The 22502-nt window shown below is 35.1% G+C and overlaps 1 protein-coding gene across 2 annotated transcripts in view; it reads left to right on the top strand.

Moving 5' to 3' along the window:
* The window catches only part of LOC110459755 (cardioacceleratory peptide receptor-like), a 130007-nt gene that overhangs the window by 88178 nt on the left and 19327 nt on the right, over positions 1-22502 (top strand). The window lies entirely within an intron of this gene.

Raw genomic sequence — 22502 nt, forward strand, 5'->3', positions numbered from 1 at the left:
TTGAGAAGTATGGAAATTTCCCCACGATTACTTCAGTTTCCAGGTGAGCGATACAGGCCCTCTGGGCCTCTTGTTGTTTATACAAAAGAATGTATATCATGTTAATAAATTCAAATGTTTAAATATTGAATCTATGTTTTACAAAAATCTTGACATCAAATATAGACACAACTCTGGTTATTTCTCATGTATCTTGTCAAAATTTACAATTAATTATTGGTTTAATATCTTCTGTCTAGGATAAAGTCAGATATTTCTTATGGTCTTTCAACATTGATATCGAAACAAATTTGATGTCAAGTGAGCAATGCAATCCAATTAGGCTAGAATGTTGCTTTATGATTGATTTTTTATTTGTTTGTCAAAATTGTTAAGTATCATTGGCTTGATAAGCTTGTTCCGTGAATTTGGATGAGTTTAGCACTTGGTCATACTTAGTATAACATGACCTGATAACAAACAACATCCCTAGTGATGTCTTTGATAAACTTCTGCTACTGGTAGTATGTTTTTGTTTTTCTATGATTCAACTACATGTACATCATTTGCATTCTTTTAGCGTCTGGTTTCTTTCCAAATGTTGATGAAACATCACTGTCATGCTTTCATTTTTTGTCACAGAGCTGTTTGCTTGTCATAATCATACAGTGCTGATTTTTAAGCTAACTTAGATGAAACTACATGCAAATTAGAAGCAGGTGTTACATGTCCTCAAAATGCTGGCTCAAAGGACAAGGTCAGAGTTTTAGATGATAGTTAATTTATTGTCATCATTACATCTTTTATTTTTGAGCATTTTTGAATGATAGTCCACTCATGTTTAGTGACCTTTGAGTTTCTATTCTATTAAAGTTAGTGATACCACATATGTTTTATTCATATCACCAAGTCATTTTAACATGAATGCATATTTGTGATCTCATTACAATGATTGGGTGTTCACAATTATGAATTGTTGATATTATCACTTTGTTATGGTAATATCACATAAATGAAATAAAACTTCAGAATGGTAGCCTATTCATGAATGAAGAATTGAAATATCAAAAGTCATATTACAATGGTTTTTATTTGACAGAATTTCCCTCTTCGACAGTTTTAAACAAAAAAGTGCCAAAATTGTTTTTATTTGATTTTAAAGTCATCAAGGCTCATTAAATATTTCAGTGACTTAAAGGATCTCTGATTGAAGTTGTCATCATTTCTAAGTAGGGTTGTTACAATAAGACAATTTGTCAGTTTATTATGTTTAAGTGGGTAGAAAGCAATCACTTCCCCACTTACATCAGGTATGTGGTATTCCGACTTTGTTTTCTAGTTACATGTACAAATATTAATAAAAAAATGTTTCTATATGGTTTGTTTATTCTTGTAATAAAATCATACACACATGTAATAGGCAACATTTGTTGTTAAATTGTTAACAAGTTAATCTCGCGACCAGAGGGTCAAACTACGTTACACGAACAAGATAATCTCATAACTAGAGAATAATGAGTTCATGCAATGTTCATTAAACCTCAGGATCCCATTTCTATTACTTACCAGTAAATCCTTAAAGCATGAGCTCATGCCAAAGCACAGCGTCCTTCGTTTGTCAAGAGTTTCTTATTGAACTATACTCCCCCACAAGAACTTATCATATTTCAACCAAACATGCAATGTTGCATATAATGAACACAATAATAAAGCTTTAAATGGAGGATGTGGGAGATGAGGAAAGGGGACCTGATTACTCTAAAGCTCTTTACAGTAATTGATACAATTTATACAATCAACACAATCTATTGATCAAAACATATTATAGTTAGGATTTTGCAGGAGCTGCATTATAGGCGCTGATTATAAGCACCTGGTAAACGTGTGCTTGTGCACTGGGTATTTATTTACTGTTATTCGATGGGACCGTGTTTCAAATGGCATGGTGCCATCTCCTTGAATGCGACAGAGCAGACACTGTAACACCCACCCCAGACCATTTTATGCTCAGCTTGGTTTGTTGGAGTTATACATGTGTGGACAGGGAAAACCTTTCCTCTGAATACTCCATACAACAATGGATTCAGTGATCGAACCGTGGCCATCTCATGAAAGGTCAGTGTCTTGACAACCACATTTATTGCATTCTTTACATATTTACTGTACCGTATTCGAGAGATAAGAATCAAATTCCACATGAGCTTTTTAGATCACTCAATAATCTCTTTGATTATAATCTAGCAGACTGAAAAACTGAAAGATTAAACTAACATCTGATTTCTTCATCGTCATGTTCTGGCGTGTCGACACCATCAATAGAAAGAGAAAGGAGATATAGCATCAACCTTGTAAAATTATTGACATTTTGCTGTCGTCCCAGTCCCGTGTTCATAAAAGGGAAATTAGTTTCCTTGCTGTGCCTCACACATGTTTCCACAACCAACCAATTGTTATTTGTTTCATTTAGTCAATAGGAATACCAAAGGTGTGCCATCAAAATAATAATAACGTTTGGTTCGTACACTCCTATCATTTGGATGACGTTGATTACCATTAAAAGCTACATGAACATAGACGTTGTCTATGACTGGAGCAGCTTTAATGCCAACAAAAAGCGAAGGAGTCGCACAAACCACGTTAACCTGTTAATCTTTAGCTCACACGTCCATCGTCCGGCGTCAAGATTTAACGTTTAACAACTTCTGAATAACCAAATTACCCAGGATGATATGTGGCCAGTAGCATGCTTGGATGAAGGGCTACAAAATTTGTTCAAATGAATGACCTTCACTCAAATTCAAGGTCAATTGTCTTAAAAATACCTTTAAACAACTTCTTTTGAATAACCAAAATGACAGTAGGCATAAAAAAGGGCTACCAAGTTTGTTCAATTTAATGACCTTGACCTATAATCAAGGTCACAGGGGTCAAATTTGTTAAAACTCTTTAAACAACTTATTCTGGAAAACCACTCACATTTGGTTACCTTCAAATGACCTAATCTCAATAAACAAAAGGTCTAGGGTGGTGATATTTGGCAAGTTGCATGCTGCTAAGAAGGGCTATAAAGTTTGTTCAACGTAATGACGTTGTTCGACTTTCAAGGTCACAGGGGTCAAATGTTTTTAAATCTTTTAACTGGTTCAGTTGAATGACTTATGGTCATACATACTGATCTTTTGCCGGTAGCATTTTTAGACCATATTTGGGAGTAATACCAGAAATGTTCGACAAATAATTCCGCTTAAATGTTGTTTCTGCCTAGTGTCTTTTAATGTTACTAACATTAAACTTACTTCAACCATCTAACCAGGTTAAACACATTAATTTATCTTACTCAAACGAATGGATACAATAAAAGATTTGTCCCTTGAAATATGACGTTCGTTTTATGTATTGCGATATTTTCGCACGTGCATAATATATAATTGCTATAAGTACTGTACTACGCCCATACATAAAACTACGCTCACCACGAAATGGATCATTATCATTGCGGCGAAGAAAACGTTGAAATTGGCACACATGTCCATTTTATGTACCCTTATCACTACGAACAATGAGTGGACAACCGCCGAGTTTCTCCAGTGCGCTCAAATAGTATCCACCAATGACTCTAGGATCACTAATTGTGTGGTACGCGTTAAGCCATATGACTTTACGCGAAAACCCATCCAGGCAACCGTTGATACAAATTCCGTATGGACGCAACTTGTCATAAGAATCAAAATGCCAGATGTAATTGGGACCTTTCGAACAATAAAGGCGTCTCCTTAGTTTATGTCTTCGGCGAAGTTCTGTTCCTGCTGAGTCTAAAATACTCATTAAAAGTCGAACTTCCTCCTTCCTTGCGTTAATACCTTGACATTTCATTTTTTGATACATCCATCGATATCCATGCATTACTCCTGATCCTCGTTGTTCAGACTGTATAAAATCAGCAACTGTCATAATGTCAGCCTCATGTTTATATCTGTACAATGATGCTTTGTGCAAAAGCCTTATCAATTGTCTGCTACTGAGAGAATATCCGTGTCTATGGTTTAAAATCCAACAAATGTCATCATGCTTTAAACCTAATAAGAAATAGTTCTTCAACAGCTCGCCACGATAATCAGCCATTATATAAGTGAAAGAGAGGCTGACATTTATTCGTTTAAACGAAATAATATTTCGATAAAACGAAATGATATTTCGAAAAAACGAAATAATAATTCGTTATAATGAAATAATATTTCGAAAAAACGAAATAAAAATTCGTTATACCGAAAAAACATTTCGAAAAAACGAAATAGTATTTCGATAAAACGAAATAATAATTCGTTAAAACGAAATAATATTTCGAAAAAACGAAATAATAATTCGTTTTAACGAAATAATAATTCGATATAATGAAATAATATTTCGAAAAAACGAAATAAAAATTCGTTATACCGAAATAACATTTCGAAAAAACGAAATAGTATTTCGAAAAAACGAAATAGTATTTCGTTAAAACGAAATAATAATTCGTTAAAACGAAATAATAATTCGTTTAAACGAAATAATAATTCGTTAAAACGAAATAATATTTCGAAAAAACGAAATAATAATTCGTTTTAACGAAATAATAATTCGATAAAACGAAATTATAATTCGATAAAACGAAATAATAATTCGTTTTAACGAAATAATAATTCGAAAAAACGAAATAACAATTCGATAAAACGAAATAAAATAAGTGTGTAGCATGTCAGTTAACGGGCTCCGTAGAAATGTCTTTATCTAGAAACATCTTAATTCTCCATACAAATTTTACTTTAAACATTTTTGGTGACGAAAGTAAGTTTGACAGGGGAAAACCAAAAATCCATTACCTGATCAACGCTCGAAATGTACTTTGTTAAGGAAACTATTTAGATTTAAATTGCTTTCCCGGTCTATCACATGAACCCTACACACCGCAACATCTTGAAATCCTAAACAATTCATGAAAATAGATAAATAAAACGCAGAAGAAAGGTGGGAGATGTCGTCTTAATAATTTGGACATAATAAAGACACGCACTCGCACAACTGAAGGCGAAACTCTAGGGGGCAGGAATACAGTGTACAATATAATCCTAGCCCAACACGTTCCAAATAGATTGCGTAATTGCTGATTTCGATTTTTGCTACTCGTTAAGAGAGAATGAGAGAGAGATCATAAGATGGGAATGAAAACCCCCGTGAAAATTGTTAACGCACAAGATGAAATGTAAGTAAAACGCCCAAAACAAAGACAAATAAAAACAAGAATCCCTACAAATTGTTGTTCTTAAATAAATGTTCTAAAACTGATTTGAAATGATTGCCTCTTAGTTTAAAATCATTTACAGGCGTGAAGGAAGTAAACTGGAATAATTAACCAATTTAAGTCAGTATTTAACTGCAGCAGTATTTAACAACTCATGCATGTTTAATCGAAACTACTAAGTAGGTTGTTTCTATTTTGCAAGGGAATTAATTTCGAACCATATCGCGATTGACAGTATTAACGCTTAGCACACGTCTGACTCGTTGAGGGGAAAAACAGATTAAGTTCCTCACCAATATGTTTTCAAAAGTTGGTTCATGCGATTGATTGGGCACGAAACATAGTCTTCAAGTATTATCGATACCAACGGTGTCTGTCAGTATGAGGCATAACCATATCTTGGCAGGTGATAGGGCTAAGAATGGTTGGAAGGTCAAATCCTAATCCTTTATAAGCTATTGAACTGGAATTACACTGTTTACTTGTGTGTAGAGCGAACATTACTGATCATTAAAATTGTATTAAATTATTTTCAATTTCTCGAAATGTTGCTTTCAGCATCGATCGCGCGAATTAAAAGATCAGGGGATTACTTACTGAAACATAACGATAGACATGAAGATTTAGTGAAGCACTTATCAAAATATTTGCCATCCCGTGAGTTGTTACATTACTATCTTATTAGTTCTCGGCTTTGATTTCGAATGCAACATCAGTAATATCTATACCATCTTAAATTTAGTTAATGCAGATGTTCTTTATGGGGTTTAAAACGTGTTTTCCCCCTGATAACGATATTTCTGCGAAAATACATCCCGCGAATACAGGAAGCAGAATAGACAATGGCCATTAAAACCTGAAACCCGTGATGACCGGATCCCGCGCGTTTAGGTTACTGGCCTCGATTTTTTGACAAAACAACAGAAGGTTATAATGAATTCAATTCGTAAAATATCTATTTGCCAACACTTGGACCGTCATCTTTTGACGATCATTGCTTTTACTTCCACCTGTCAGGAATAACGAGAGTGCTCATTTATATGCAGATATCTTGCATGATGTAAATGCACTCGGAAAGGAGTGGGGAATATAGTGGGCAGACACGATACACAATGTTGTGAACAGCATGCTATATGTCAATGGAAAACCGTTCGAATGCTCGTTATTCTCCAAAAAGGCGGATACGGCTGATTATTGACTGGTTTGGTATTCTTGATTTTAACGGTAAAAGTGATATCTTCAGCATCCTTCCAACAACGATCGTAATTTATCGTGACAGTCGAGAAGTCATTCCTGAATCAGTAAGATTCCATATAAATGATACAATTTCTCTCGAGACCATGTGGTAATATAAAAAAGTAACGCATCCAATTAATTCTGTATACACTGCGCATGCGCCTGGACTGTCAGCTCGTGCTATTCTCGATTTAAGAGGCGTAGCAGCTTTTACGCGTGTTGAGTACGTACAAATCATGACACTTCGAAGATTAGTATACGTCAGGGGATATAGCATCCAATTATGAGAGGAAAAACAGCGCTTTCAATTTACCCAAGCGCTAAATCAACACATAACGTAGTTTCAGAAGAGGGACTCGAGTCCTACATAACCTTGTTCTGATGGTCAACAACTTCCGGTTGGTATATATACAACGGCCAGTTTGTCTGGTTTGACAGACTTATCATGCGTAATCTATCATCTAAATGAGGTTAATCTGACTTACTATTGAAACCAGCAAGAACAAACTGTGACCACCTGTTTTCGGACAAGATATAGTTGTACGATGTGACGTATCGCTATAGAGAGTGACCGCTGATGCAATTACGTTGTATCATCACTGTAGATGTATGATAGTTTGAGACAAATATGGTCATCAATAACGGTGTTTTTTTTACATATAAAATTGCGTGACAAGATATTTATAAAACATATATTGCATTTGCTTAACAACTGAATAATGAAGGCTTTATCTGCTTTTGTATACGCCCGTCAAATTTGACGAAAGTATTATGTTATGGGGTTGTCCGTCCGTCCGTCCGGCATAAACTTTTGTTTGTCCGGCAATCAGCTCCTACATTTTTCGACCGATCTCCTTGCATCTTGGTATACATTATAATCATGCTATGAAGTTGTGTCTCCATTAAAAGAAATTTGATTCGACAATTCTTCGAAAAGTAAATTGCACTTTGTTCATTTCAGTATTTTATTTTTTTGTCCGGAGATCTCCTCATACATTTTTTGATAGATTTCTTTGAAACTTAATAGGCGAAATAATCATGATATGTATTTGTGTTTCCTAAACAGAATTTTGATTCAAAAATTTTGCAAAAGTTATTGCCCTTTGTTTATTTCAGCATTTGATTTTTGTCGGGCAATCCCCTCCTACATTTTTCAACAGATCTTTTTGAAACTTAAGATACATTATAACAATGATATGAGGTTTTGTCTCCCTTAATCGCCCTTAAAAAAATTTTGATTCGGCGATTTTTGCAAATGTTATTCCCCTTTGTTCATTTCAGTATTTGATTTTTTGTCCGGAGATTTTCTTTTATATTTTTTATATCATGTCAGCTAACCACTCTTAGAATGATGCAAATCTTATTTCAATGTAAGAAAGTATATAACACTATATGGCATTCGACGGGCGTATATTGTTCCGCTCCGCGGTACTCTTGTTCATTTTGAATAGTATAATACGATATATATCTCGATATCTAATAATGCTGGTTAAACATGCATACAGGCTACAAATATACCAGCGTTTAAACACATTCTTTGATACTATTAAGTAAAAAACAAACAACAAAGAGTCAACAAAACGGTAATCGAACAAATACTCGGTATAAACAAAGGTAAAATATGATCAAAGGAAAGGTAAACATTGGAAAAATACAATGAGAATAACACCAGGTGTTGCGTAAGGATAAGCGTCTTATGCTTCATCGACAAATTGATAGTGTGAAATTTATATGTGTTTCCAATGTTATTGTTCAAATGAAGCGTATGATACTCCCAACCGACCCAACGCAGCGGTGAATACATCGCCCTGTCTCTGCCTTCGATCTTAACATGGTTTGTTTTTTGGTTGCGCTTCTCTATTCCTTTTAGGCCCATGATCAGATTCTGACCACATGGATTGTCATTTTACTGTTCCCAAGTTACATTTACGGCATTTTAGTTAACCGACACTATTATGTGAGCCTTGGGAAAATACAATGAGAATAACACTAGGTAATCCGTAAGGGTAAGCGTCTTCTGCTCCTCGACAAAACAAATAATTGACATGTTAGTATTAACCAAGTAAATTACAATTTACATCGAGAAATGGGGTAGTGGCAACAAAATTATTAGGCACACTTATAAGCATGCTCAAAAACATCGACCTTCATACTGTATATAGGTAACAATGAGAAAAAGCATTCAACTATATCCAAATTAAAATCATGACGACGGCCATAGACTTTGTCCAAAGTCTTCATCGACCTGCATCTTAGGAAACCCAGTGGTGTTAGTTTGACCGTTTCCTTTTTAAAAAACAGTGTTAATATCCGATAATGGCCAGCAAACAGTTTACGTGCATTACAATTCACCTTGATAAACAGTATATTTTTAGATCAAGGTACAAATATGTATAAAAAACACTATAAAGAGACCTATGTGATATGCAGATTATTTTATAGTTTAAGTCAGTTACTACACAAGGTTTTGCTTTCGATACAAATTAAAATCCATTTTATTGATAATGGAATTATAGGTTGATTTTTGGCCGGAAGGAAATTTCCACTAGTGTGAAATTGATGTGTGTTTCCATATACCAAAAATGACAGTTGATCGTATGATCCGAAGTATTTATTAGACAGAATTGTCCCCTCTCAGCAAGGACAAATGGATGCATGCGTTATTAATGAACAATGTTATTCTTCAAATGAAGCGTATGATACTCCCAACATACCTAAAGCAGCGGTGAAATATACACACAATTATTCTTTTGTAACTACGCACTGCCTCTGTTTTTGATTTTGACATTTTTTTTGGTGCGTTTCTCTAGTCCTTTAAGGCCCGTGAACAGATTCTGACAAGATGGATTGTATTTCACAGTTCCCAAGTTACATTTACGGCAGGTAGGGCGTAATGATTGTACCTGCCGCCCCATTGTATAATCGGAAGAGGCGACTAATTTTTGGATCTTATCTTTTCTCTTCTTTCTAAACAACTTTCTTCTTCCTAATGTCTCCCTCGACAATGCCTCACTTTTGGCCTTTACTTGAGCGTTTGCCACTGTGAGGAAGGCTCTGTGTTCTGTCCCCTGGCCGAGACATACCTGCGTCTGTAAAAATGGTAGTTTCTACTCCTGCTTAACGCGCAGCAATTTAAGAGTGGGACGACTGGTTCGCCCGTTGTCAGTAGAATGTGACCGGGTGGGGTGTCCTGCTGGGTGTCTTCGGCAGTATGTTTCAGTGAGGTAGCACTATAAAGTCGGCATCAGTTTCGCTCTATTATAAGGAGATAAACACGGACATATCGCAGCCTCCCAAACCACACACGCATACACTACACGCATGTATCTTGCACACAGGGGAGGCCGTCCTTAAATGACCATAGATGTTGATAGGACGTTAAACAATACTAAACCGAACCAAATCAGATGTTAATTAACCGACACTATTATGTGAGCCATGTGCAGGTTCAGTGAACGTATAGACCTGCTGCTGCCCACTGCTTGTTGTGCAAAGATAATGTTGGATTCCGGCAGAACCGTGGTTTGTTCTGTTCAGGGACACTAAAGAAACCAAAAGTGATTGCTTTCTGATTGCAACACTTGAAATCTTTGTTTTCTGCTCCGTTTTCCCTACTCTCCCTTTTCGATGGTGTCTTCCTAGGCATACGTCTTCATATGAACTTAGCTGTTGTGATGACGTCAGAACCGAGACACAAAACAAACAAAGGAAAAAACTCAGTATGACCTTGTTTAATTGGCATATGACCATTGGTACACGTACTACATGTACTGTGTAACAACATAACAAATGTCTGGTAATTCTAAATGACATGATTTGTTATCTAGTAGAGAGGTTCAAGGCACGTTTATTATGTACAAGTTGGTATGAGTTCAAAACGTGATATTCCAGACACAATGTAAGGGCTTCGATCTCTATCTAGGCGTTCAACTATAATAAGTATAAGTAAGTGTACTACCTTGCTTTGGTATTTTGTAAGTTTCTTGTAAATCAATATATAACTGTGACATTATTTGGTGGTGAATAAACAATAACCTTAATTTAATTCTAGGAAAAGTTAAGTAAAATCAAATAAAGAAGTTAAATATGCATTTTTCTAATGACTAATTATTACTGCGCTTTGAAAGTATTTTTCTCTGTATCGTTTGAAACAGTTCAGTTAATCGATAATAGGTTAAATGTTAACGGGTGGAAAGATATGTAGGGGGCCTTGGGCATGATACTTTCGATGTGGTTTCACTCTCAAATAGGCATCAGATCCATGCTATTCGCAAGGCGGCAAAATACACCAACACACCCGGCCTCCAGCACTCAAACATACATTATGCACACCTCAAATGACCAAAACTGTTTTAGGACGCTCAACCTATAAAACATACCAAACCAAACTAATCGATATTGTTTTGTGTTGCACCACACCAATCAGACATACTAGAAAAGATGCATATTGACATTCAATGTGATCCACCATTTGCAGTCAGCCATTTTATGATTAAATGTGTTGATTTCAAATAAAAGCGTTACAGATTTTATTATGTACCGTATGCAACGTTTATTTGACAGTTTCTGTGCAACCAATATATGATTATTTACACTCAATTGATCTTAATGAGATGTGATATATTTTATAACCAGTTTTGTTTTGTTTTGCTATTGATATATCTTAATACTTTTACATCTGTTAAACTTTTGTATTTTCAGTTTAATTTATTCCTTTTTGTAAATGTATTTTTTACAGACACTTACCTATGCTATTAACTCCCATGCGTCTTGGTTGAACTGGATTCATCTTCGTTTACCATGTTTATAGGGCGATTCATCCTCTAAAACAATAAGGAAGCATGTTATTGGTGTATTTAAAGGAAAGTAGAATTGACACGGCACCGCATACATCATTTTGCATGAAACGAAACGGGGACAATAATATGGGGAAACCAATTGAACATTGAATACTTTGACAAGAGAAATCCCTCTAAAACACACTAATTTGTTCGCTCCATCTTTTATGTCTACGGAAGGTTACTCAAAGTCCAAAAAATACAGCTCTAAGTGCTATTCGTTTAAAGTACTTTTCCTTAAATTGGCTTTACAGAAAACAAAATTACGTCGGGGGTATATAGGTACATATTAATGTCGCACAATGCATTATTAAAAATTATATAAGTGACGAAACTAAAAGTTGCATTTGTTTTTTCAAAATCACGGTACAATGTATTATTTTAAGCATCAAGATTATGTAACATTTATGTATCTTATTTTAAAAGGGGGTTTATTGTTTTGGGAAAGAAATATCAGCAGGGATTTCAACTTATGGGATATCAAGGCAGTAAAACGAATTGAAACAATTCATTCATGTCGGTAGTAAGCTTTCTTTCTCTAATCTTTAAACCACTGAAGTTTCACTGAAATACAAACTTTGTTTTCAGACAGTCATCTAGATGCGAAGTTCACAAGTGTTCCAAATGCTTTTTTTGGCATTTGCTAATCTGGAAACAAAATTAAGCGGAACTGTTCTATTATTATCTCAAGGGCCGCGGTGGCCAGGTAGTTAAGGCGTCTGACCATTTGCTACCACTAGCCCTCCACCACTGGGTCGCGGGGGTTTCGAATCCTACATATTGTACCTTGGGCAGTCGACAGGTACTGGCCGTAGGTCGTTGGTATTTCTCCGGGAACTCCGGCTTTCCTCCACCAACAAAACCTTGCACGTCACTAAATAACCATAGCTGTTAATAGGACGTAAAACACAAACAAACCAATATATCATTACAAGTTTAGAAATTTAGTAGTAGTACCCAGACAAAACAATAGCATTTCATTATGTAACCTTCAAATTGCATCAATGTCACGTGATACTAAATCACCAAAGTTCTAACTGAAAATTAACCGTCACCTCTGTACTATAACTTTTTCAAGAAGTCATGACAAAGTCCATTTTAATATATATATATAATTTCACGGCTGGCACCATATTGCTGATAATGATGCACTTCCCGTGACAAAATTATCGCTTTTGATAGGTTACGTAGGATGTGTAAGGGGCGTATGATTCCCTTAATACTTCGTCATCCTACTTCTTATCCGAAGCAGGTGCTAAAAACAAAAAACATTTGGACGGTTTAAATTGACAATTTGGCATCGACGATGTGTATTCTACATTAAATGCACATGAAACAGAAACTGAATTAGCTGTGCCAAAATAACCCGGACAATTAAATATCGTGCCAAAACAATTCGTTATTTTCTTGTGTGATTTTATCTGCTACAAAATGATCGTCTTTATAATCAGGCTGCGACTTTTATGAATGCTAAAAAGAGTGGATATGCATACATCTTGTAAGTAAAATATATGTATTCTATATTCAAACAGCAAGGTGGTGAAAGGCGAAATTCCATCTGACAAACATTTTATGGAGGCTATTGAAAACCTGAAAACTCAAATCAAGACTTTTCATCATAGCAAGCTATATTACCATTTGTAAGCCACCATGATTACTACTTTCATGGTTTCATGTCCTTTATATCTAGGTTGACATATCTATCATAGTCAAACATGGTTTTTTTTTATACTTCATCCGTTAACTAGATAGAGTAATCACTCACTTTCGCTAATGTCGGAAATACCTGTCACGAACGCTCTAATATAACACGGAATTAACACATGAGACAAATATGATTTGCCACGATACATTATTCATTAATGAATAGACTAGCTGCTGAAAGGACGTTAAACACTGTACACAAAATCAACCTTCTTTAAAGTCCACCAAAGATACGAAGAATGTACGAATTCAATCCTTCAACTGAAGACAAAAATCTCCAGTTCAGAATTTTGCTCTATAGGCTCTTTACAATTGTATTTTCTTGTTGTTTTGTTCTCTCTTTATATATGAATTCACTATCATTCAGTAGTGTGGTACAGACAAATTGCTTCCGCGTTGTAAAACATACTGACTAACAAAAGAAAGAAGAAAGTACGGTAAGCTAATAACTCGAATATCGTCAGAGGGAAGACTAAAAAAGATATGTTCTGTTTTATTGCTATAGTTTTTATGCAGTTTTTTGATGAAATACCGATGCAATTATTAGACAGGCAGACTCCGTACTGCCCTAGACCACTGGTTGTTAATTATCTATGACAAGGATATCAAGATCGATATCCCTTTTCACCTATGGCGTTGCAGTCGCAAGTTACAAATCATCACGATATACATCTTGGATCCTTTAGGAGTAATGGAAGGATCCTTGTAGAGATGTTGTCGACGGCTGGTGACATTTTACAAGTGAGAGCGTTTCCATCTTTGTTAGATTATTCACATTCTTCCAATTCCTACTTCGTGAATTTTTTAATGATTTCAGCAATCAAAACTGAGCCGACCCCAAAACTTACCAACAATCCGCAGTTTACTTAAAGTTAGAGACGTATAATTAAATTTTCCTTAGTGACCTTTCCTGGTAATTTAGTGAAAATATCTTGCAAAGTACTGATCTCGCGTCCCGTGCTGGGTCATTAAGGATACCACAGGACATTACAAATGGCTACATGCTATTCAATTACGAGTAGGAAAAGATAACATGACTTTTAAAATTGCAAGATACTTAATGAGAAAATTTAAAATGTCCTCGGTTAAGTTAAAAACCTAAAACGAACCTAAATCTTAATGAAGAAATCTTTATTGTTCCTCAACACCAATTGATCTCAAGTAAGATATTAGATAAAAATGAATGCTATAAAGGGGCGCAGCATCATTTACGAATGGTAAATGTTCTCATTTTAAAGGTACACATATGTTAGGTCTTTCGTACTTCGAAACCCTTAATCATGCCAATATGCAATCATGCATCTCGCATGTTTTTTATATATAGTTGAATGGCTAAACCTACATGCTTCTAATGTGACAAGCCTTCTTGGAGCGCGGAAATGCGAATGCGTCAATGCATTCCAGTTTCCAGTATTCTAATTGGTTGTTTGTGGTCAAACGTCCCTGCAACAGCATGCAGGAAAACCACCGAAATGAAAGGGTAGAAAAAGAGAAAATTAGAAATGTGTAGATCGAAAGAATTGCAATGAGGGCATCAGACACGAAAAAAACTCTATTCTGCAGGTTGGCGCCACACCAGTCGCCCCTATCGACATACAGTGGGATACAGGGAGCTTATGCTTGCCCCGAACCTGCTGGATGTTCTCATTATCGTAGCCTAATGAGCAAATGTATCATAAAACAGGTGTGAAGCAAAACAGTTACACAATCTCATAATAGCAATTACAGATAAAATACAAATGAGGTAGCAGAGTACAGTAGAAATGGCTTGACTCTAAAAATAAAGGGCATGTCTCAGATAAACATAGATAGCGGATTTATCCTGCAAAACACACCTACATATATATAAATATATAAATAAAATACATTTTATATTCATTCTTTGTAGAAGAATGTATTTTTTTTCAAAAAGGGAATTCCCAAGATATGGGAAAACCATGGTTACCACATCAAAAAACGCAAAAAACCTGTCTGAAATTGAATAACACCTACTCGGTAACAGAAATACTCACGTTTCAGCATAGGTCGGTCAACTGATTTGTTCACAATATTAACACATGGGCTGAGTACAAAAATAGACTACATGAAAAGGCAGCTTTTGTTGTTTAGACAAAGATTTGTAAGTGGCCAAATATGTAGTCTCAAACCGATTTTTTTGTTTTAAATGTGAAGCCCAAATAGTCTTCTTCTTCATGTATATGCCAATTTTAGTGCTGATTCTTTTTTAAACTTTGATACATGTACTATTACATCGGTTATTCATTGTACAAAAAATCACACAAAGCCACCGTACGCTACTGTACACTGCTACCTAAGCTATTGTTTGGGAGTACATTTTTGTTTTGCTAATGTAATCGGTGCAAAGGCTAAACTATTTGAGATTGTGTTGAACTTCTTCATTATATTGATAAAGATCATATAAAACCAATACATGTTTAAATGTGTTAGTATGTTTGGTTACTATTTTTCCAGTTAATATTTTTGAGTGTATCTGTTTCACTACGTGATACCTTTATTCGAGTATAGGTAACGACAAAGATACTGGCACTTCTGGTATAGCCGGACAGACAAGCAGTTCGGCCGTTCCCGGAAACAACTCTCACTGAAGCCTCACGTCATTCTGTATCCCTAACAAAGCACTGAGAAAATCAAATTATGCAGATATCTATGATGTTATACCCCATGCAACGTCAACTTTAATGTATTTCGGCACCACAATAGAAACACGGTGTACACGCTGTTCGAGGCTACGCGACATCTCTGGTTTTAACTTTTTAATAGTACAGAGAACCTCTATACCGGAAACTGGATTTGCGGCATGAAGCATATGGCATGGCTCGTAATTTTTTAATCAATATTTTTCAATCCACTGAAATGGACACCATACATATGTGGGAAATATACATTTAATGAAACATGGTCTATATCTTGTATAAATACGACCCAAATTTATCTGCATTCATTTGGCATTTATCGTTAACATTTTTAGTGTGAAAGTACTTAAATAGTTATAAATGTATTAAATAATTTGAAAACTTGAAAAATAGTGAAATCCTAGAGGTTCAAGTTGGAAAATCTCGCAGTCCTATTGCTGCTTATGTTTTGATTCTCTTTAAATATACACGTGTAAGACCTTCGTTTAAATTTCATAGAATCACAAAACTCCTTTTGTCATTAACACATCTGCAACGGCACTTTAGTAGCCTCGTTCTGATTACATTATCACGCCGTGACGCTTCATCAAAATGTAATGTTTTCTGTACCCTTTGACCGACAACCGCGATCCTGGTTTGCAATCAATCGGAGGCTTGGTAGACAAATGCCGACATGAAGGATCGGTAAGCGTTTAATTGAGAGTGACAAGATTCAGTGTCTGGATTTAGTCTTTGATGAATCTTTTATAGTTTCCATGTGCTCAGTTATTGATGAATAGAACAGTACGTGGGAGTACATGAATTTATGTATCTATTCCGATTCGATTACCGTTGGCTTGACAGTATTAACTGATGTTGTGGAATAATCCTCTTGATAAAAAAGCAAACATATATGACTACACAGGGATTTACGAAATCAAGTGAATTGCCAGAATAATCTTTTTTTTTATACGTGTAAAAACAGTGCATCCATTAGTATCTAATACAACTGCATTAACTGAAGAACTTACTTACAAAAGAAACATTTAGTAGTTTGATATGTTATATTTAATGCACAGAAGATACATATTTGACGCCAATTGTCTCGTAGATACCATATATATTTCCCGAGTTTGGCAGAACCAGAATATTTTTCATTATCGGTATATTCTACCGTGTGAATGTAATATGTTATATACTGTTGAGGAAACAATTAGTTAATATTTGTTTTTCATTTTAAAGAACTTGCGACAATAAGGAAATTGCTGCTGCAAGAAAAAAACGGGCTTTATATAAAGTAACCTTTTGTTGCAATACTCTAATCACGTAACGCTTGACATCGACGCAGTCATACAATTTTTGTGTTATATCTGGTAGAACAGCTACTCAACATGGTACCGGTTATTTAGTTTTAGTAAAAACATAAGTTTATGTATCAAAGATGTAACGAAATAACAACTGATATCTTATTTATCGTTTTATGAGCATCTGAACAAAACGTCTGCAGCTTTGAATACAATGAATACAAAATGGAAAGGCGGCAGAAACTCGAAAACTGTGCAAGCTACTAAACATGTATTGCAGAGTTATCTGCACTTATGAGCAGGTATTGATTGTTACGTCATTTGTTTGTGTGCGACAATTGCGTCATTTTCTCAAAAATTGATGACGTTACTCTAACAAACAAATGACGTAACAATCAATACCTGCTCACAAGAGAAGATAACTCCGCAATCCGAAAAGACGGAACACGGAGAAATACACAGAACAAAACATTGCGTGTTATTGAACATGGAATAATGAATTGTTTGTACCTGGCATTGGAACACAAATTGTCAATAATGATGCTAGTTCTTAGTTCTGTGTCACGAAAAAACCCCTCAGAGTAGTTATTATTTTCTGTGAACATGTATTAAATGGTTCTAGTATTCTCCTATTAACTTGAACATATACTACATCTTCTCTATAAAACCCTCTCTCTCTCTCTATATATGTATATTCTCTGGAAAAGGGCTTTTATAGGCAATGCCTCTGACTACTCCAATTGTGAATAAAATTGATTTGAAGTAGGAAGCAGTATGATTTGAAAATATTAAGGTTTAAGGATTTCGGTAGTATATCAATTGTCAGATATTTAGTTTGTAGTTATTTGCGCACGGTTTGATTTTAAGTGGAAGCGCACATAAACAAACGTAGTTTTGCTCTCATAACGCATGCTATCAATCCTTTTGCAGCGTATATGACACCAAATAAAGAGTTTTATACAGTGTCTGAAAGCAACCAAGCCCCAACGTTTGGAAAAAATATTTATTTTTTAGTACAAAGTACTTTGTGTATATAAACACCATACTTTAGGTTTGACATTAAAAGCAAAGAAAAGAGAAAAAACCATCAAGGTTGAGAGAAATTAAATGTGTTATTGTTTGCATAATTTACTTCATTATATTATGAAGCGATAGATATTGCTTTACTTTTCGTGAATTCCATAAAACTTACAAGTTTTGGATAATGCAAGTCATGTAGTGCAATGAATCTATTGTTTCCCCTCTGCAGAAGAATGGAGGTTTTTATATGCCTCTCTACCTAGAGAACATTAAAGAAATCGGAACTGGTGCGTTGCCGCCATGACAAATCTTTAAAACTTGGGAACTATGTCGTTAATATTCTGACTTCCATTTAACTTCTTCCGGCGGTTTACCTACGCACCCATCATCGCATGACCTAAGCTTTTACGTGATCGATGAACCCTTAACAAACAAACCAGCAAATGTTTATAAGAAGTGTAATTAGATAGATGGAGATTTGGAAACAACCTCAATTCATCGTTTGATTCCATATTTTATTTTGTAAATACGCAGCAGGATTAGCAAAAATGTTATGAAGTCAGATATGAAGTATAGGTATTACGATATCTCCGTGTAATCTCTTACTCTCGTTAGTATACAAACTATCAAGAGTTCATTTACATTATCCAAACTCCCCACGCACAATCAAAATATCAAAATATCAAAAATTCCAGTATCCATTCGTTTTTTGTGATGAGGGATTTGAAATTAAACTAATAATAAAAGACTGAATTAGCATTAATATTTGTAAAGTTTTAATGCCAACGTAAATACATGTAGCTTAAACTCCTTAAAAGCTTAAAACAAAGCATTCATATACGAAATTAAAAATCATGAAGAAGAAATCAGACCAAATATCAGTAAAGGCTGATACTAGTGACATTAACGGTTTGGTATTGTTTTATATTGTTGACCGTCCTATTATCAGCTAAGGTCATAAAGGGCGTACATCCATCTATATTGTGACAGGGTATGTTTATGACTTGTTCAGATTAGGGATATTCTAAACACGGCGCAAATGAAAATAGGCATAGGACACTGCTTCAATTGGCATAAGAAGGCTTATACAAATCCTTATCTTACAGAAACCAATGTCTTACAGAACTTTTGCGAAAATAATAAGGATTAAAGTCGAAAAGAAATAATTAATGCGTCCCTGCAGGTAAGGCGTAAGAATTCTACATGCTGCCCCCATTGCATGATCGTAAGAGGCGACTAAATTTAGGATCTTATATTTTCTCTTATTTCTAAACAACTTTCTTCTTACTAATGTCTCCCTTGACAATGCCTCACTTTTGGCGTTTACATACCAGAGTCTGTAAAATGGTAGTTTCTACTCCTGCTTAACGCTCAGCAATTTAGAAGTGGGACGACGTTTCGCCCGTTGTCAGTATAAAGTGACCAGGTGGGGTGTCCTGCTGTGTGTATTCGGCAGTATGATTCAGTGAGGTAGCACTATCAAGTAGGCATCAGTTCTGCGCTATCACAAGGAGACAAACACGAACATATCGCAGCCTCCCAAACCACACACACATACATTACACGCATGCATCTTGCACACATTAGAGGCCGTCCTTAAATGACCATAGCTGTTGATAGGACGTTAAACAATACTTAACCAAACCATACCAAATAATTAATGATATGAAAAAAATGGTGACAGACTCGGAATCGAACTCTGGACCTCTGATCAAAATACGGTTACTCTAACCAACTTACCTTCCTGATCAGAGATAGTTCACAGATATAGCCAAAGCGACACATGTTTTGGTAATAGTATGATGATCCTTAAGTATAATATGCTACAATGGAATTTTCTAGTGGTTTGCCTGTAGTGGGAGAGGGATCTTTAACTTACTCCCAGCTTGTGTTTTACGTCAACAATCTTGCCATTTGGTGAAAAATAGAAACTTCTCTGCGCAGTTCGTTCTAAGCGGTAGTTAAATGATAAAATCCCGCTGGTTATATCTACTGATTATTTGACACTTGGTGTTTTTTAAAAAATAAAAGGTTCTTTGATATAAAATACTTAAAAAAAATGCTTAAATAAACACAGGTTATAAATCAAAATGTTGACATACCCATTTGATGTCAATTAAAAAAAGACGAACCACGTCAATCTGTACAGTGTATCTAACTTTTAATACAGGCAAACACTTACATTGTACCAGTGGAATATTCGGTTCAATAGGTTGGCATCTTTAGATCGTTATGGCTGATATAAACCCCAGTGATTCGTTGTGAGACTATAAGTTCTTGTCTGGTTTAAATATACTACTGGGTTTAAATTGTAATGAACCTTTTCTCGAGGGCATGAGAGCATGATCCCTTGAAAAGGGTTGAGTGTCAAAATCTAACGGATAATAAATCAATGTGATCTGTCGCATTTCATTTCTCTCGGATTAATAAATCACGATATCCTGGATCGTCTGAAATGCACATAAATCATCCAAAGTTCCTCACCCAACTTTTAATAGCTCCCCATAAACAATTGAAAATGGGCGATTAAATGTTTACAGCGGATCATAAATTAGACGTGACTGTGTGGAAACGTCTAAAACGTTGCAATAGTTCAAAAATCGCTATCACATGCAGGCTTGAATAATCGTAAACCATGTTAAGTTTGATAATATAAAGGGTGGGAAAGACAATCTCTGTCAATCAATTCAATAAAAAACTAAAATGGTCCTTTCAAGCTTGATACGCTGCAGTAGAAATTCTCTGCAGTTAGGATTTATCAAGGGGATAGATACTTGCTTTAAATGCACCATGTGGAAATATCGTTAAAGTGGTGTCGTATTCTATCTGACATATCATTTCTGTGAAACATTGCAAACAATAAAACAAGTTGTAGGTACAATGTAGTATTAATTGAGTTGCAGCTTTAATTGGCACTCCGTCAACTCACTCCGATTGGCAGAAAGAAACAATTCGCTTGCCCCTGTTGAATTATTTCTAGAAGGTGATGTGTGCATGTGTGGCTACAATACAAAAATAATTGGATATCATTTTGATTTATTTCCGTATTTTTTCGCGAAATAACACGTTTATCATTGACCAGCAAACAATTGATACATACACACGTAGCAACCGTTGACGTCGTAGTCTATTTATATATCATAATCTTTTAAAGTTTTGTGTTTATTGACAAGCGATATTATAATAAAATCATTGATGCTTAAGATAAACAATGATAAAATGGAAGATGCAAAAAGTGCAATATATCGTTAAGCTTTTTGCTTTGAATCAGCCCAGCTGGCGAACTGTAGACACTGGTACTTTCTGTCTGTCGATGAAAACAAAACAGGTTTAACGTATGTACGTAAACCAAAAAAAAGGTCGAGCAACAAACGCCAATATCTAATACTTGAGACAGCTTTTCAGTCATATTCATGTTTCATCATTTATAAGGAACTTTTCAGTTTTTTGTTATATTCCTACAGTGTGATGACTATATTATATTATATTATATCTATAAGACATGTAAGCAGCTTTTTTTTCCAGAATTCTTAAACGTTTTCCCGAAATAATGTCCTGTCTGAAATGAAAAAATAAAACATGTTGCGGCTCACTTTTTAAGACATACAATATTCTTTGAGGAAAGCTATGGTTTCAAATATTTAAATGACAATGCTATTTGTGTTTTGTTAACTAAGACCACGTGTTTACTCGGAGGAGGCTAATTCTAAAATATATCCCATTACTAAAGTTATATAATGTTAATGTACCTTTATGCGAAATTCGGAAGATTCAGTCGTGAAAATCTTTTCCTCTAGATGAATTGTTTAAATCCGGGGACGGCAGAACTATCTCTACTCTTTGATGTCTATGATTGTAGAGGACGCCAGCCATACACTTGCCGCACATTCTAGTCTTAACGATTTGTGACCATAATGTTCGTCCAACTGTACAAAAGACCATATAATGCCACTTAGATAATGTAACCTATACTTGTTGATTTTTGGTTACGCGTTGCCAAACTAAACGCAACACCCGAGTCCCTCTCTCTGATGTGATGTTTCCACGTTCAATAAATTTTCTTTCTACCTATATGTCCATTAAATGAAAGTTTCGATATCTCCCTCTGTGCTTTGTAGACATTGTCATAACTTTACACGTTTTAGAATGGGAACATGACAACTATTTTCCAACTACTGTATCAAAACGTACCGTTTAATTTGTGTAATGACTTCAATAACTGTAGCTTTATGTCATCAGCATACATCAATGTCTAAATAATATAAAATCTAGTAAATCGTTTATGTATAAAGCAAAAACCACTTCCATGAGATATTCAACTGATGACTTCGTGTTCCTTTGACGATGTAACGTGTCATTTTTTCTTTGTTTTTGGTTATTCAGAAGCTGTATTCAAACGGTGTTAAACATAACTATCACTTTTAAGTCGATCTACACTGCATTAAGTTTTTTTGCAATTGTCTAAAAACTCGTCATTGATTGATCTTACAAGGTTTTTAGTACAAACGCTTTT

Source organism: Mizuhopecten yessoensis, unplaced genomic scaffold (assembly GCF_002113885.1).
Source record: "Mizuhopecten yessoensis strain PY_sf001 unplaced genomic scaffold, ASM211388v2 scaffold10209, whole genome shotgun sequence".
Taxonomy (NCBI): Eukaryota; Metazoa; Mollusca; class Bivalvia; order Pectinida; family Pectinidae; genus Mizuhopecten; species Mizuhopecten yessoensis.